At 24.4% G+C, this 18,796-nt stretch overlaps 1 protein-coding gene and 1 non-coding gene across 5 annotated transcripts in view; both read left to right on the top strand.

Moving 5' to 3' along the window:
* Window positions 1-18,796, top strand: part of LOC112596264 (rap guanine nucleotide exchange factor 4) — a 229,858-nt gene that overhangs the window by 46,204 nt on the left and 164,858 nt on the right. The gene's annotated exons all lie outside the window — the stretch shown is intronic.
* Trnal-cag lies at window positions 15,798-15,880 on the top strand. Its single transcript has one exon. It is a non-coding gene; the product is annotated as a tRNA-Leu (tRNA).

Consider the following 18,796-nt stretch of genomic DNA (forward strand, 5'->3'; position numbering starts at 1 on the left):
GCTTTAAAGTGTTTTTAATTTAATTTAATGATAACCATATTTTTATGTATATTTTTTACAAATTTTATTTATAAATATTTTGTATAAAACTGAATTTAAACCATGATTACAAAACGAAAAGTAAAATTTGATACTTTTTTATTGATAAAATTAGACTGAATGAGAAATGTAATTTTCTGATTGTAGATAAAGATAACTTTTAAAATGTGTTATATTTCATAGTTCCAAGGTGGTATGTATTTAAATGTATTTTGCTGATTTGACAATTGAGTATTTTTGGTAATCAATCTTTTTAATGATTTTTAATAATCGGTTACGTTAAAAATATTTAAAATAATGTTTTTTTATTTTATTTTAGTAATAAATTGTTTATAAAATTGATTTTGCTTAATTAATATTTATACTTAAAAAATAATAATAATAAATATTTGTATTTTTTTTTTACATGCCGAGTGAAAATAAATAAACTTTTAGCTACCTATACAAGGATTAGTTTATTTTCTGAAATAATCTTTTTAAGCAGTGATTTACTTCAAAAACTTCATATATATCCTTTTTAGATTTGTAATTGGACACAGATAGTAAATATCAGAATTGGAAAATTCTCAGTCAGTTTTTTTTTTTTAGAATCAAATAACAAAAAACTTTAGAAAAAATACATTTATTAAATTGTTAGTAAATTCTTTAAAATGTTCTGTTTATTACTCTTTAAAAAAGTAAAGTTTATTTTTGTTCCGTTACTTAGATGATTTTAAATTTTTAAATCTCTGATACTCCTTTAGCTTTAACTTCACTTTTATCGAATTTTTTATTATTTTAAGACCTTACTTAAGTTAACTTCATTTTATTCTTTAATATAAAGGTTTATTCTACTTTAATATTTAACCTCTATAATTATTAAATAATTTTCATTGATATTGAATAAAAAAAAAAAAAAAAAACTGACATGTGTATTATACTATAATTTAATTATTTGATAAATAATAAGTGCCCCATGTTAAAAAAATATAAACAATTTTTTTTTTGTTATTAAATATTTATATTATATAACTTAAAAAAGTAGTAAAATAATTAATTTGTTAGTGAAGTGCATTTCTATTTTTTTAGTTTTCAGTTATCTTGATAAAAAATTGCAAAAATAACTTCAAGCATTATTGTTTTTAGATTATTATATGTAGCTGAGTATGACCCATGCATAACATTCAAGAAAAGTTTTTTCTATTTGTATAATTTCTAAACATTTTCTTGAAACATTACAACGAATAGCAAATTACCTAATTTAATTTATTAACGTATACTTACTATTAAATTTAAATAATTTTGTTTGAAATCCAGTCGTTATTGTTTCTAAAATTAAATACGATACATACAAACATACCAGTTAATTCTGTTCTGTATTGTAGATGTATATGTCCGCTTTTCACCGGAGTCATGCATTTTTCACCGTTACCATTGACAACGACCCGACAAGGTCCCCATTAAAATAGCCCAACATGTTGTACGAGTGTACGACCCACAATAGCCACAACATGTGCATTCTATATTTTCTTCTTGACTGGTAGAAACACCTTTTGTATACTCTTCTTAAATCCTGATACTCGTTTAAACTCAAACTCAATTTGTGGTCTGTGGGATTTAATGAGTCGTAAATGTGGAAGGCATGTTATCGACATCAAATCTTCTCCATCCGTTTAACCACGATAAAAGTTTATGATTTAGTTGCTGATAATTTTTAAAGCATTATCACGAGATCTTAATGTCAAGTCACACGTTTTAAACCATAGTCTGTTGTAATGGCTTACAATTGAGATGGGATTTTGAAAAAAAAATGATAATTCAAGTCTCATACATAGAAATGCCAAAAATGGGTTTAAAATGCTTTTAAAGCATTTAAAAACGTTTAAAAAATCAATATAGTAAATATCTAAATATGTAGAAAAATTAAAATTTTAAAATAATTTTTATTTATATACTAACTGTATTACCAGCTTTCACTTGTGAAAAATGATTAGGTATTTATAAAATATGTCATAAGGAATATTTAAATTTTTGTGTTCCTTAATTTCACGCGCATGTCTATTTTCAGTCTAATTCGCTTTGTAAACAAATCTAATTAAAATGGTGTTGGATACAACACTTTCTGTATTTTGGTTTAATATTAAGTGTAATAATTTTATGAGCTAATATCGACTTAGGTGTACTTTGTTAATCTACAAAAGTTTAAAAAAAAAAGTTTTTACGTGCCATCAATTGGATATTATTCTAGCTAATTTTTGATCTTGTCTAGTATCTTTAAAAATAATACCTAAAATTATCTTTAAAATCGGTTAAGTAGTTATTTAGTGTATAAACCACAGTTACACACTTATGTTACATTGTTTTATATATTTGAAAAATATATGTTTTGCATATAAATATAGATAAATAGTTAATTCTAAATTTTATACAATTTTAATAAATTTAATAAATTTAAAAAACTAGATGATGTGTGTGTGTGTGTGTGTGTGTGTGTGTGTGTGTGTGTGTGTGTGTGTGTGTGTGTGTGTGGTGTGTATTTGATTCATGGCGTTATTATTTTGACAAATCAATAAGATTATAAATTAAAATAATTTATTTAAAAGCTTAATAAAATGGTTTATTTTTCTTCACCCGTGCACTTATCGCTTCTTAAAATTTTAACGGTCTCATAATACATTTTTGTATTTAGAAAAAATTCGTTCAATATCCACAAAAGTAATCGAAACATACTAAAAACGAATGATGCAATTTAAACTTATATGATTTATAAAAGCTTTTATTATAAAATAACTATATTATGTTAATTTTACTGGGTAAACAACTATAATAACTATAGCTCTAAGCAGAGTGAGAGTATTACGATGGTGTGTTTATTTTTGGTTATCATTATTGGTTTTGAGGAGCTTAAGAACAGATAATTTATTCTAGTCTTTAACACCGAAAGTGGTTTCCTATGAACAATTTTATGCAGTTTAAGCAGACTTAGGAGTAAAAAATAGAAAATTATCAGTTGTTACGTAATATAAATGACATTGCAAGTAGTGTACAATTTGTCATGCTATCCCCTAATGTAATCTTAGCTCAAATCAATTATATAAAACTAAAACACACGCGCATAGTTACTTCTATAGATGTCAAAAAAGCTCCATTTTCTATTCTTATGCCTACGATGTCGTTGTGCAAAATAACTTGCTCAGAATTATACCAGTTAAAATTTTATGCGATACTCGTAATTGTCTAAATTCATTATTATATCCATAAATAATTTACATAGCAAGCTTGACTTTTGTATGTATGCATACATGCATGTATATTGTATATATATATTATATATTTATTTTGGTGTATTGTTGATAACTGCGGGTCATGCATTTGTGCGTCACTGTCAACACAATCAATGATTTATTTTCCAAGTTACCGTTGTTCATGAGATTTAGTATACTTAATAAGACAATGCAACTAAATTTCAGAATTTTATTTTGGTTGTAATACATAACTAATTATATATTTTAAGTATTATAATATTATTCATCGTGTCATTATCTTTATAAATAGTTTTTTTTGATTCTAAATATTTAAGGTGTTTTCTATAGTTATTTAATTTAACTATATCTATAAAAAGTATAAAAGTACGAGATATTTTAATTACACATAAATTTCTGTGTCCTAACTATCGGACATTATCGCAGGGATTGGTACGTTACACCAGTATCTTCTTAATAATTATTGATACGCAATGAAGAAGTACCATGACGTTATTATATTTTATTATGTATTTTAAACGGAGAGATGAATGTATTGATTATATAATTTGATTTTTGCATGTACCTAACAATTTTTTTTTTTTTAATTTTAAAATAGATGTTTACAATTTGTTAACCAAAATTATAAATAAATGTCTACTTGTTAAAAAAAAAAAAAAAAGAAAAAGAAAAAAACAGTTCACTAGCAAAATCTAGTTTAAGTTTTTGAAAATTAAAAATTATAAATTTTCAGTACTTTTAAAAAACAAAATGAGAGGAAAATAGGAATTTTCACCCAAAACCTATTTTCTCATTATATCATAATTCAAAAATTATTAGCTATAGAAACTTGCAATTTTCTTTGAATATTTTTGTTGATATTCGTTTATAGATAGTATAAATATTTTAACTATTTTTGAATTACATAAGAAATTTCATTTTTTTTTAAATTTTTTTATTGATAAGGAACTATCATTATTGATAACATTTTTTGCTTAGTACAATTCAAAATGCAATACAAAGTTCCTTATAAATTGTTTTTATAAATATTAAATTATATTAATGGTACCTACATAGGTACAACTTTTTTTTAAAGCATGTAAAGTTTAAATTTTGACAGATTATTTAACCCATCATAAGTTAGGTAATGTCAGAACCAAAACATCTAAAAAATAAATAAACATAATTTTTTATAAACATTATTTTAAGTTAAATTTGAAAAAAAAAAAAAATTTAAACGTTGAATATTTTTCATTGGAACTTAAATTTTTATATATAAAATTATATTTTCAAAATATTTGTATTAATTGTATGATATTATGTATTTATATCACAAATCAATTCACATCGTTCTACGGTAAATTAAAATTGACTCAAAAAATAGTTTAATATTAATATATTATATTGTTAAGAATTATTGTAATAATTAAATATTAATTATATATTATATAATAAACACAATGTTTACGAAAAAAAATGAACTTTGCTTACGTATTACTAATTATAAAATAAATAAATTTAATATAAACATGATACTTTTGTACAAATATAGTTGATATAAGCTTATATACAGTTTCCACTCAAAATTATTACTCGTTATCATCATTGAATTTAAGTTTAACAAATCCATCATAGTAACTTCTCAATAATGAGGTATACCCAATATATACTTTACTAAATCTACACTTATTTTCTCTCTTTAATTTTTCATATATTATAATATAGTAGTAAAAAAATATAATATGTGCTTTGAATTAAGTATTTGAATATATTTATAGCTATCTTTTATTATATCGAACATATTTGTTTTGTTTTAATCACAAAATTCTAAATGATAATATAAAAAGTATGAGACATTTCCAATATTAAATTATATATTTCCATATTCTATTATTGTGTTTAGTTACATCAAATTAATATTTTTATTTTTTTTTGCTTCTAATTATGTATAAACAATTTAGTGTTTTAGATAGTTCTGGTGATTTGAACTTTATAATGTTTGGACTAAAGGAAGTGGTAGATATATACATATCAATTAGTTACAACAAGGGATAACCAAAAAATCGTTGACTTTCGATTTATCGACATTTTGAAATATTCCAGGCTTAATATCTATATAATAATATATTAATATATCGACTTATAATTCTTCGATATATCGATGTATTGAAAAAAAATTGCACAAGTGTTATAGACAAAATAAAGCATATTAGATAATATAATTTTATCAAAAATATCAAATCAAAACAAAGTACTTTAATACTCGTATTATTAAAAACAATTTTTATTTTTTATTTTAATAAAACTAAAATAATAATTATATAAAAAGATAATAATGATAAATTAATTAATTATTTCGTAACATAAAAATTTAAATCAATAAATATTTTATGAAGTAGTGATCCAAATATCATCATAAATAGAGTTAAAAAAAGTAATTTACTTAATCTCTTCCCTAAAAGTCTATTCCTTGACTAACAAAAAGTTGAACTGGCTTTCAATAATAGTCTTTTAGAAGTAATGGACTTACTCATAATGGACTAATATTTTCTAACAAGTACATATAAATCTGGAAAGACGGTTTTCATTTCTTCCTAGAATTCAATAGGATATTATTTTTTTAAAAAAGGAAAGGAAAGGTGTGATAGGTAGATATTCATACTTGTCGTTTAAACTGGATCTATTCTTGATTGCTTTTTTTTTATATTTCTTATGTACCTTTTTTTTGTGATATTACCATAAATCAAAATTATATCTTGTTTCAGTTCTTCATCTACACTTGAATAATCAGTTGAGTTAGTTTCTTGAATGCAATTTTTTTCCAACTTTTTAATCTCTGTTATTGCTTTTTGACAAACTACTGGATCTCAGAAGTATACATTTTTAAACGTGAAGTCTTAAATTGTAGCTTTTGGAAAGTTATTGATGTACTTAATTTTACCAAATCATTTTTTTAACTCAACAATTATGTATTTTTTTTTTTTAATTCAATACCAATTTCTAAGTTAGATTCTAATTATTCAATTTTAATAGTTATACAGTTCAATAATGAAAAAACCTTACTAATTAAAACATATTTTCGCCAAACATTTCTAATGATCGTAAGAATTTTAATGTTTCACGTAGTTGTTGAAGTTCTCTTGCCGTGAGCATTTCTGAACCAGATGGTTTTTGAAAAAGTACAGTAGAAACGAGTTTTGATAAGGTTTAAAATTTATCGACCATGCAAAAAATGCTTTTCCATCTTGTTTTCACATCTAATATTAGCTTATTCAAATTTCTTTCCTTTTTTCCTGAAAAATACAATTGGTTCAATCGATTTATATATATATATATATATATATATATATATATATATATATAAACATTAATTATTTTAAATATGATATTATTTTGTTTTGATTAGAATGATATTTTATTTGAAAAAATAATTATAATAGTTTAACACAATATACAAATTTATTTTCGTTTATTTACTATCTTAAAAAGCTATAAAAAGCTGAAGTACTCTGTTTAAAGTATTTAACTACTTCTTTGACTTTGACAAGTAAAGGTTTTAAATTTTCAGAATTTAAAATTTAGTTTTCAACAATAAGGTTAATTGTGTGAGAAAAACAAGGAATATGATTCTTTCTTCCAAAACCATCACAAATTGCTTTAACTATATTGGCTCCATTGTTAGTGATGACAGATGTAATATGTTGTTTAGAAATATTCCACTTAGTCAACGTAGATAAAAGTTGATTTCGTATCTAATCAGCAGTATGTGATTCAATGAACTTTACAACACCAAGTGTTTCTACAACAAAATTGAGTTATTAATAAAATATGTTCTATACCTACAATTTATTCTAAACAATATCTTAAAATAATTTACTCACTTAAATTATAATTTTAAATGCATTTAAAACAAATAATAAATGTAAATGTTTTACAGTATGTTATTAAACTTATAGCTCTATAATATTGATATCAATTACATTAAGGGATTTAAATTATTTGTTTATGCTATTAGTTTATAATAATTATCTGACAAAAAATTAGAACCTTTCAAAAAGTAGATTAATATGCGTTATTATTGACAAAACTAGGTCAGACTATTGAATTAAGTTTGCTATAATTATTTAATACAATAATATAATGTAAATATTGTAAACTACATTAAGTAATAAATGCTTATCTACCGGCGTTTTAATTTCGAATCGTTGTATAACAATTGCGCGTATATATATTAATTATAATTTAAAATATTAATTAACATTGTCTTATTCAATGACGAAGTACAATTATTACTTTCACTCAGGGAGTAGGTAAGTTATTTTTTTATTTTATTTTTAATGAATTGAAAAGTTCAGAAAAATGATTTTCTCATATTTATTAAAAATGTATATTTAAAAACCAGAAACTTAATAATTTATACAATGGTTAAAGTTATAAAAAATATAATTATTGTTATTGTAATGTAACTCCAAAGTTTAATATATTATATAATATATTTATAGAATATACTTTCAATAATATATAAATTTACGGAGAAAACTATTTCTGGTTAGTGGTAAAAAAATCACTTCGACTCAGGAAGTATACTGGTAGGAAGTATAGTGTTGAGATAACGGGTGGCAATAGGTATTACGGTTTCATTACAACGAGGTCCGAAGGATTATGCATGAGTGGCTTAGGGCTTTCATCGATTGATATTATGACGTTGGTTGTTCCTAGAAGGCCTTTGCTGAAGTAAATACGTGCCGGGTGAGAGTAGACGTTTTACACACAGGTGTGTACCTCCATATATCGTTGTATTATAGTTGTTTTAACGGTCTACGTGCGTGATCATGACAGTATAACAAACAGACGAGTCCTACGCTCTCTATATGGATTCGAGATTTGTGTGTCAACTCAACACGTCCTACATTGGAAATTCTGGGATAGAGACGGATTTAGAAACGAAAAAAGTGGGTATAAAGGCCAGTAAAAAGATACGTAGATATACGTATTTATATATCTGTTAGTTGAATAAATTTAAATTAAATACTCGTAGTTTTGAAAAACCAATAAATCACAAAACCATACGAAATACTGTAAGTATTTCGTTAAATAATATTTTAAGGTTAATGCTTTTTCTGTAGATTAACTAATGAATTAGAAATTTATCTCAAAATATTTTAAATAGTTTTTTGGAGCTTATAAAACTCTCGTAGTTCATCAATTATTTTTACCGTTATTTGCAGGAAATAATCTAGTAGACAAATATATTAAACATCATACATTTATTTTAATAATGTAATTTATAACTAAATATTTTCTCCTAAATATTTCTTTCTAATAAAATAATACCCAGTTATAGCTAATGGTTCGTTATAAATTCGTTTTGGATCCTATTCTTCTGATTCATCTAATTAATATTTATTTTAGGCCGCTGGCGGTCTACATAGTGTAATACATCCCCTATTATATACGTATATATTACATATATAATATATATATATGTATACACTATATGTATGTTTCCGATCAGTCATAACCGTTATTGACTTTATTAAAGAAAAGATTATATTATCTGAGTCCACAAAAATTTGGTTGCATACTGCTGCCTAGGACTCACAAAATCATCTTGATTTTAATGACTGATTAGAATATATTATAGAGTTTCAAAGTAAATCAAACCAAGTTCCTTTATATGAAATCTACTCTCAACCTCCAGTCTCCACCCATGTCAAAAAAGCAGTTTTTAATATTTCTTTTCCACAGCATAATCATTAATTAAGCACCTTCTAGCATAAATCTAGATCGTAAATTTACATATTAAGGAAATTTTCTTGAATAATCAAAAAAAAAAAATAAATAAATAAATAATTGCATATATTAATAACACAAAAAGTAAAAATAAATATTCCAGCCTTAAAAATAAAAACTATGCTACTTATTTAAAAAATACCACTTGATCTTACTTAGTATTCTTGAGTTCTAACCTAGTAGTGATTTTAGCATATTTATTACTATTCAAAAACTATCATCGCAGAATTTAAAAGTTACACTATCACTTAAATTATTATTTACTATACACAATGAAATTTAAAAATTATTTAATGTGAAATTATAATATTAAACTATTATAATAATAATTATTTGTATTTTTGAAGACATTTTTGTATGTGTCGATAATCAGTTTTAGGTTTAGTTAAAATGCACGTTTTCAATGAATCCATGCCAATAGATTTTATTATTACATGGTTATACCTAATAATAGATAAACGTTTTAAATGTTTAGAAATGTACCTGCTTAATTTTTTTTTTTTTTTTTTAAAACCCATATCCTTTATTTGTAAAATTTGAGTTCTCGAGGTTTTTATTCAATAGTATCGTATTTATGTTCTTTAACTTTTGTTCTAAGAAAATAAATTCATATCATTCACAAATGTTTTTATTGTACTTAATACTATATATTTACCTATTCTATTAAATACTAACAAAAAAAAAAAAAAAAAAAAAAAAAAATAAAGAAACACATTATAGGATATGTGATGGATTATTTAAAGTATAGTTTTAAACAGATTCTGGTTACACTGTGTACTTACTTCTTAGTATGTTTTGCTTGGTACAACGTTATGGCGTGGCAGTTCTTAATTATAGTTGTTTTCTCTTAAATTACTAATGATATACCTACATAAATAATAATGCGACCACGGTTAATGGATATGCATACAAATACAAGTAAAATATATTTGCACGAATTAGTTATATGCACGATAATATGAAAATAAATAAGTATGTTAATCAGATGCCTAATTAAAATAATGCATTATGTTTTGCACAATTATTAAATACAAATAACATTTTCATAAAATCAATCAAATTATATTTTTACAAAATTATAGTTGTATTTACATCTATACAAGGAAGTATGACATATTATGTCATGTTAAATTGCCCTTTCAGACACCACATGATGTGAATCGCCAACGAGGCCTTAAATATCTTCTCTTAATTGTTTATCTATAAATTTTTTAACATTCTTCAAATTTTCACGTACGGGTATATTGATTTTATTTCTCTTTTGTTATTAATTCAATGCCACGTATAATATATATGTATATGTATATTAATATACTTCGCAACACCAAGTGTATTATAAATCTGTAAATTAAGTTTGGCGAGAAATAAATAATATCGTTTTTTCATTTTTAAATACAACAATATGCGATTCAAAGAGCTCTTGTCTTCTTTTTTCCATTTTTGTTCATTTATTATGATATTATTAAATATAATAATTTATAAATATATTAAAATATATAACTATAACCTTTGTCACCAACAATATTTTTGTATACTTTACTAAACTTAAGGTATTATATAGAATTATAGATAAAAAAAAAAATAAAAAAAATAACAATTAAGTATAAAATATATTCAATTTATATAAATGCATATGTATTTAAACATTATATACATGTATTAAATATACGGGGGGAGTAAGAATGGAAAAAAATTTTTTTAAGATTTATGTGCAGATAATTTATTATAGTGACGAAAACTGCTGTGGTAAAAATGAAAAATTTGCTAATGTAAAAAGATAACCGAGGAAACGTGAGATAACATTTTTTGTAAAAACAATAAATGAAAACAATAATCAAATAGTATGATGATTGTAGTTAAGTATTTTAGAGTATTATAACAATCTTGATTTTTGAGTAACTGCATAATATATCGCTGTTCGTTATTAAAATATAAATATTATTAGTTATTCCTAACTACAATTTACTTGCCATATATCAATAGGAAAAAAAATATATATTTAAAATATAAATAATGTTTTAAGCATAATGAGCATGTTTACTTTCTTTAAAATCAGGTGAATAACTTAAATATTTATTTATTTTTTTTAGCAGCTCGATAAATCATCAAATTATTGAATGCTTATGTATTTTTATATTTTATTTTCATAACGTCTAAGTGGAAGAAATACCTCAATCTTTTATTTTGATGGTTGTTTCTGATAAAAAATTGGCACTTATTGAGGTGTTAAAATAATAATAGTATTTTTGTATTTTTCAAAATAATCAGGAAAAAAGGGAAAATGTTTGCGTGACATCTATTCTTGAATAAATTAAATATGAATGTTTTTTTTATATAACTCTAAATAAATAACTATTTAATATCGTTATGAATTATTCATGAATCGTATATAACTTTTTCTAGATATTATATAATTCACAAAATACTATTTCTCTTTTTAAGCTATTTATAGACGTGTTAAAAATTATATTTTTTATAACTTTTTTTCAATTTATTATAGTTAATTTTTGTTTTTTAAGTAAAAATTAAAAAGCTTGAATATTTTATACAAGGTTTTTAAAGTATTTTTACGGCCATTAAAAAATGTCAAAAATATTAAGTCATAATTTTTTGAAAGTGTGCAACTAATATTTTAACGTGTATTTTTACTTGAAATCAAATTATAAATCAAAATAATTTTTGAAATGTAGTCGAAACACCGCTTCTTTTTATAATAGTTTTTCGTGTGAAATGTGAGAGAATCATCTGACCTACTCAATTATAAGGTACATTACTTTATGATAGGGTGACTTTTCTGAATTTTTTTACTAATATTCCATGTACCTATATATATTTTAAGAACATAAATTGCTTTTGAATTCCTTCAGAATTACATTAAATAGAAAATGTTTAGGTATGCGATAAAATATAAAAATGTATACGTAGGTATTTATATTAATATTTAAAATATATATACTTATTATATTTTCTTATGTTCATTAAAATATTATAATAAATAATACGATCTACAATATATTAATATTTTCTTTTGAGGCACTTTGAACAATTGTATGTGTAAAAATTTTAAAACTAATATACTTTAACACGGAAATATAATATAAATAATTTAATTTAGCATAATGAAATAATTTAAATAAATTCTAACATTTTTGGTGCTAATCTAACTTAACTAGCTAACCTAAGCGGATGTTTACTCATCTTTAATTCCACTTTGAAAATTCTTTGTCACTTTTAAAATATTCAATTTTCATAAAATTGTATATTTTTTAATAAAAATAAATTTTAAATGAATTATGTACTAAAACGTTTGAAGTATAAAATACTTATTTCTATAAAAGTATATAACTAGTTAATATTTTTTATTGTACTTATCATGGTATTGACTATATTTTGAACTATTATATCAATGCTGTATTAAACAAAATATAGTCACTCGTAAACATATGATACATATAGCCTATAAATATGCGCACGTGTTCTATACTCAACTATGATTTATAGTACACTATATCAATTATCAGTCAATTTAACTAAACGTGCTTTTAATAGCTACAATAGCACAACGTGCACCGATTACACAATGCTACGGGTAATACACTAATATGCATTCATATATACATTTTATCTTTCAAAACAATTTAATTAAATGGATAGTTTGCTATGCGACATAGCTTAAAATATGGCTAAAGGTTCCCTAGAGTTCACAGGCTAAACTATTATATAAGTATGAAAAATGTTTTTAAAATTTTTGCTTGTAAATTTTAAAACATTTAGTTTGCGGACGCAAAAGTACCTATGTGCGTTTTGTTTAATTTTATAAAACTTTTCAACCTACGGTGCGGTTGTTAGTATACATTTTAATTCGTGATTTGGTTACTCAATATATTTTTATTTTTATATTAGTCCAATGTATTTATCTAAATTCAAATCAAAAACTTAAGGGAATGATTAACTGTTTAAAAACATACTTACCGTTTTGGTGTTTGTGTGACATGTCACAGGGAATAAACCAAGTCAAAAACCTTACCTTTGAAATAAATGCACATTTCACAACTTTATTCTAGTATGATACCGATCGATCAGAAATAGTAATCATTGCTAGAACTACTTAAGTTTTCAATATCACGGGACTATGCTAAGGCTTTCAAATTTTAGCTCTACACAGTTGATGGAGTAGCAATTCATTATACCTTTAAAGTTGTAAAAAAGGAATCATGCACAAATCTGCTACCCCCTGCAATGATTAAAAAGGCACTTTGAAAAGTATTGATATAATTTTCATCTCAATTGAGGTAGCCAAAAAAATTCAAAACCAGCTACCTAATCTTATAAAGAGAAAAAATCCCACTATGTTTTATGTGTACCAGTTGTGGTAACCTCTCTACGATGAAATATGTGGTAACTAAATTTCTTATTCACGAGAAACGGGAATATCTAGTATTTTCGTCTTTTTCGAGGTTATGTTCTAATTTACTCTCTATAACAGTATCTCCACTTTCATTGGTTTTTAAATACGGTTTACAGTTTTTGTTGGTATAATTCAATTGTCTTATATCGGTTTTTTCAATATTTTATGGAATCTTAATTAATGCCCGTCAGTTCTTTTTTATTTACTTACTATGTTGGCTTACCATGTTATCTGATAATGGAATTTTTCAAAATGTCGATTATATTATATTATTAAATATTACGGTACTACTTCGCATGTAAGTTAATTTGCACTTATTTACTGTAACCGAGTAAGTATTGTAGTCGTGCCATAAATTATAATCAAAGTTGAAATGCAATTTCCCCACTGTTTCCAGTGTTTTACAGTCATAGTTGTAAAAATTAAGTGCCCATAAAGTATTACAGTTGTACATTTGAACCGCTATATTCGATTGTCAAACCTGTATCTTGAAAGGTTTATTCTATTATTTTTTCTTAAATAGATATCTATAGCTGTGAACTGAGGACACATTGGACTATGAAAAAGGTAAAGACTAAAAACGTTACGTACTCAGGATATCCCCATATTGTCGAAATTTCTTAAGCCAAACCACAAGCAAATTGTCATTATCTTTCTTATAAATTTTAAATAAATTAAATTATCGTAACCTTTTCAAATGAAGTACCTACTTATAATATTTTTATATAATTTTTTTTCTTTAAACAAAACATTTTAATTGTATTATTATAGTAAAATTGTAAACATTATTATATAAAAGCCAATGACTATACATAGTCACCGAGTAAAAACTTAATAAAAAAAAAAAAAGGAAATTAGTACCTTACTTCAAAGTTTTTTGAATTAAAGTAAATTTAAGTTTAAATGAATAAATCTGAACGTTAATGTATAAATGTATTACAATTAAAAAATTTTGATTAAAAAATAATTAATAAATCTATGTTATAGCGAGATACGAGGTCAAACATAAGTATTAATATTATTTACGTTACTAAATAATATAAGATTTATTTAATTTACCTTATTTGACCTCATATTGTCATCTTCGCATATATTTCATATCTTCTATTAATTTTATAAGTTCTATTGGAATTGATTTTTTTTGCAAGGGCACTAATTTATTTGTTTGTGTTCAATTGAGAAATTTTAATTGGGATTTATTACGAGTTGTTAATAATTACAATATACATTATACACAGTATGAGAAGGCTAAAAATCACTGTCGTCATCTATTTTATTGTTTTAGAATTTCAGATTCAGAGCGGAGCGATATATGTATATTATTTTACAATGCCGTAACAAGAATTGTTTTCTGTCTTTGGTTAATGACTGATTATTGTGTTTATATTATATTATAAGGTATATGGAAGTAAGATATGTAGGCGCTAGGTATACGAAAGCAAAATAATAGATGGAAGCTAATCGATTAAAATGTATCACATTACACGTTATTAGGTTAAAACCATATTTTTCTTATTGATCGACTACCTATTTAGCTTTTGAAAATGGTATAAACACAATTAGGCAACATGCTCTTGTCCTTAGTCATGTTTACGTTTATCCAAAACTTACACTATTTTTCATGCATATTATCGCCAATTAATTTAGTAGGTATAGACTACTAGACAATTGGCTATACCGCCTATACCTACAAAGGATCTAAGTATTAAATATAATTTATATGTATCTAGTACGTAGGTGAATTGTTATAACACTTATAACTGTATTAGATACCAAATTAATAATAAAGCCAATAATATTATTTTGTCGATTTCATTAATTAAATTGTTTATTTTATTTTATTGTTATAAATGTATTTTTAATATAATATTGTAATATTTGTTAAACATTTTTAGCAGGGATGTACACAGTAAAAAGTTTTGAGGGGTATTCTTGAAAATCAGTTATTAAAAAGTAGAACTTTTTTTAATGAATATAGGAAATACGCCAATACAAAATAAGCATAATTTTATTTTATTTTTAAATCCTATTTTAGTATTTTATTTTTCACATTATATTAAAATTTTAATTTGTTAGTATTCAATTTTTATTTTGCCTTAGCCGATTTTTTACAAACACAGTGTAATATTATACCTGTCTAAAAGTATAATATAACAATTGTTATTAAAATTGAATAAGTAAATAACCCTACAAAAAAACTAAATATTTCGGGGCATGTTTGAACACACAGAACACCCCCCATGTGTACGTCCCTGATTTTTAAAATTAAAGTATCTATAAATTATAGATATATAGTGCTCAATTTATTCTAATATATTTTCAATCTTTAATTTAGTGTCAAGGTGGCCGAGCGGTCTAAGGCGCTGCGTTCAGGTCGCAGTCCACTCTGTGGGCGTGGGTTCAAATCCCACCCTTGACAATTTTTTTTTCTTTTAAAATTAATTTTTTTTTATAAAGTAAGTTATTATGTGCACTATTTAAAAAATTAGGGAAAATAGCTTTTATATTTACCTTGTAAGAATAAAAATAAATTTTCATAATACAAGTGATTCTAAACTAATCATTTTTATATTTCCATAATCTTAGTTTTAAAATCTCTTACAATTATATTAATTTAATTAATAAACTTACTCAAATCTAACCTAATAAAATATACTATTTTAGATTAAAAATTAATTTTTAATAACTGTTATTAAAAGTAACATGTATGTGTTCTATACAAAATGTTTTGCATCTTTTCACTATCATGGTTTACCTATAGTGTATATATAAATTATAGCTCTTATTGTGTATTTACTCGTGAAATTAAAAATTTTGTGATATAAACCGTGTTTTACATAAGAAATAAAGAAAAATATAACTACAAAAATAATAAAGATTTGTTAATATAATCAATAACACTATTTATTTAACATTTAATATAAAATTAATTTACAGGTCAATAACCAATAATAAAAATAAACCTAATTGATAGGTTAATAACCAATAATGATAATAATAATACTTAAACTTAACATATCGAGAACTATTAGATTTATCAGCTATATAATTTTTCTATTTAGGTATAAAAATACCAACATGTCTATATTTTCGACTGGAAGGTAACTTCTTTTTGACGTCATAATGTCATCTGTTGTTGAGAAATATCTTTCTGAACTTACCGATGTAGATGGAATTGCTAAATATTTTTTGGCAATAGCTGCTATTGTTGGGTATTTATCTTCGTGTGTTCTCCACCATTCCAACGGATTTAAATCAAATCGAAGTTGGGGTTCTGAAAGGTATCTCGTAACAGAGACATCATTCGTACTACTAGTATGGTCTTTGTAAATAAATGCTAACGCATTACTCATTTGAAAATCGCTTTCTTCTTCGTCATTATGATAATTAGTACTATTTGTAATAGTTGGAGGAATTAATTTAATAAGTTACAAAATGTGTGATCGAATTATATCTCTAGCCTTTATGGGTTCATAGTCCATATCTTTATATCTTGGATCAAGAAAAGAAGCAATGTGTTTCACAGATACAATTTCTTTCCATGTCAATTCAAAGCGAGTAATCAATTTATATGAAATTGTATTCTTAAATCGCTTAGTCATATCATCATCTTCGGCAGCGTGTTCATAATGAGTTGTTAACATTTTATGTATTAAAGGCTGTACCATTGAAACAAGAGATTCTAATTCTCCAGAAAGTAATGTAATAAGAACTTGTAATGGTTTCAGATTTACTAATAATTTTTTAATAACTAACCATTCAGATTCTGAAATTTCTAGTTTTTGAGCAATACTGGCTGCTGTTATGGTACGATCTGCGAGAACATTCATAATGGGGGTCTTATTAATGTAAAGTTTTTTCAGCATTGAATAACTAGAATTCCATCTACTTTTACAAAATTGTAAAAGAGTTAATTTTGGTTTATTTAATTGTTGTTGCATTTTCTCCAAAGCCTTCATTGCTATCGAGAATGTTTAAAATGACCAACAATTTTACTTGATTTCGTTAGAATACTTTGAATTTCATCGTCCAAGAGAGTTTTATTAATAGCTAGCTGTAAAGAATATGCTGCACACGTTAATCTAAATGTTGTCATTTTATCGTTTAATTTTAATTGTGAAACATCGTCAATGGCATTTGTAGCGTTATTTATTACAATTGCATTAATTTTTTTTCGATTTTCCACTCTATTAATGATTTATCAAAATAATGTGCTTTATTCGTAGATGTGTGCTGTTCATTAACGATGTGAGTTGTTAATGTAAATGATTTCGGTTTCCATTGTTTATCAATAGTGTGACATATAATTGTAATATATGACTCTTGAGTTTGGGAAGTCCAACAACCTATTGTACATGATACATTAGTTACTTCATTTAATTCATTCGTTTTAATTTTTTTTATGTCACCGGTTAATAATTTTAAACATTTTTTTATACTTTCTACAGACCATGGCTTATAATTTGGCTCAACAACGTTCATGAAATGCTTAAAACCTTGACTTGAACAGAATGAAAAAGGCACCTGATTTATAGCTATCATTTTCGAAAGTGCTTTATGAATTTTTCTGTTCTTTCATAAATATTTAGTCTATTTGATGTGGCGTTTATTTTATTTATTTTTTTTGCACTTTTGTCTTGTTTGAGAATTTGAAATAGAGTTTTTACTTGATATTGAATCAGAATTAATACTTGAAGAACTTGTATTTGGAAAGTCAACTTTATTTGAAGAGGTAATGGGCTGCCTGTTTAAATTGTTTGTTGTAGATTTTAAGCCATTTTTTGCATCAAGCACCTCACCTTCTGAATCCGAGTTGTATCTTTTCAGTAGATACAAAAAATTATAAGTTTGAAAATAATACTAAAATTTAAAGTGTTTAATGTATAATTAATCTATTTGACTGTATATATTACAATACTTTTTGGGCCGGTAGAATGAATTAATATTACGCGTGCACGGACATCTTATATACCACCTGCGCTGTTTTTAATACCGACATGGTAGGCCACATAGTGAATAATATAGTGTGGTATATATCATAATATAAATTACAAAGGTGGCGATTTGCACGCGCTTAAAAACGTATAAAATATATTAACAATAGATGATTAGCGCCAATGTGATCTTACTAATATAGACTATTTGAATCTCGAAACTTAATCATTAAAAAATATACAAATTGTACTATTAGAATCCGAGTAGTGAGAACAATAAAAATAATAATAATAATTCACAAAACGTGGCGATTCGCGCACTCAAAATTACGGAAAAAAATAAAACCAACCGGTCGCTGCCGTGTATACACGTATTCTTACGGTTGGCGGACATAGACGAC

This window comes from Melanaphis sacchari, unplaced genomic scaffold, assembly GCF_002803265.2.
Source record: "Melanaphis sacchari strain LSU unplaced genomic scaffold, SCAv2.0 Contig31_pilon_pilon, whole genome shotgun sequence".
NCBI classification, from domain to species: domain Eukaryota; kingdom Metazoa; phylum Arthropoda; class Insecta; order Hemiptera; family Aphididae; genus Melanaphis; species Melanaphis sacchari.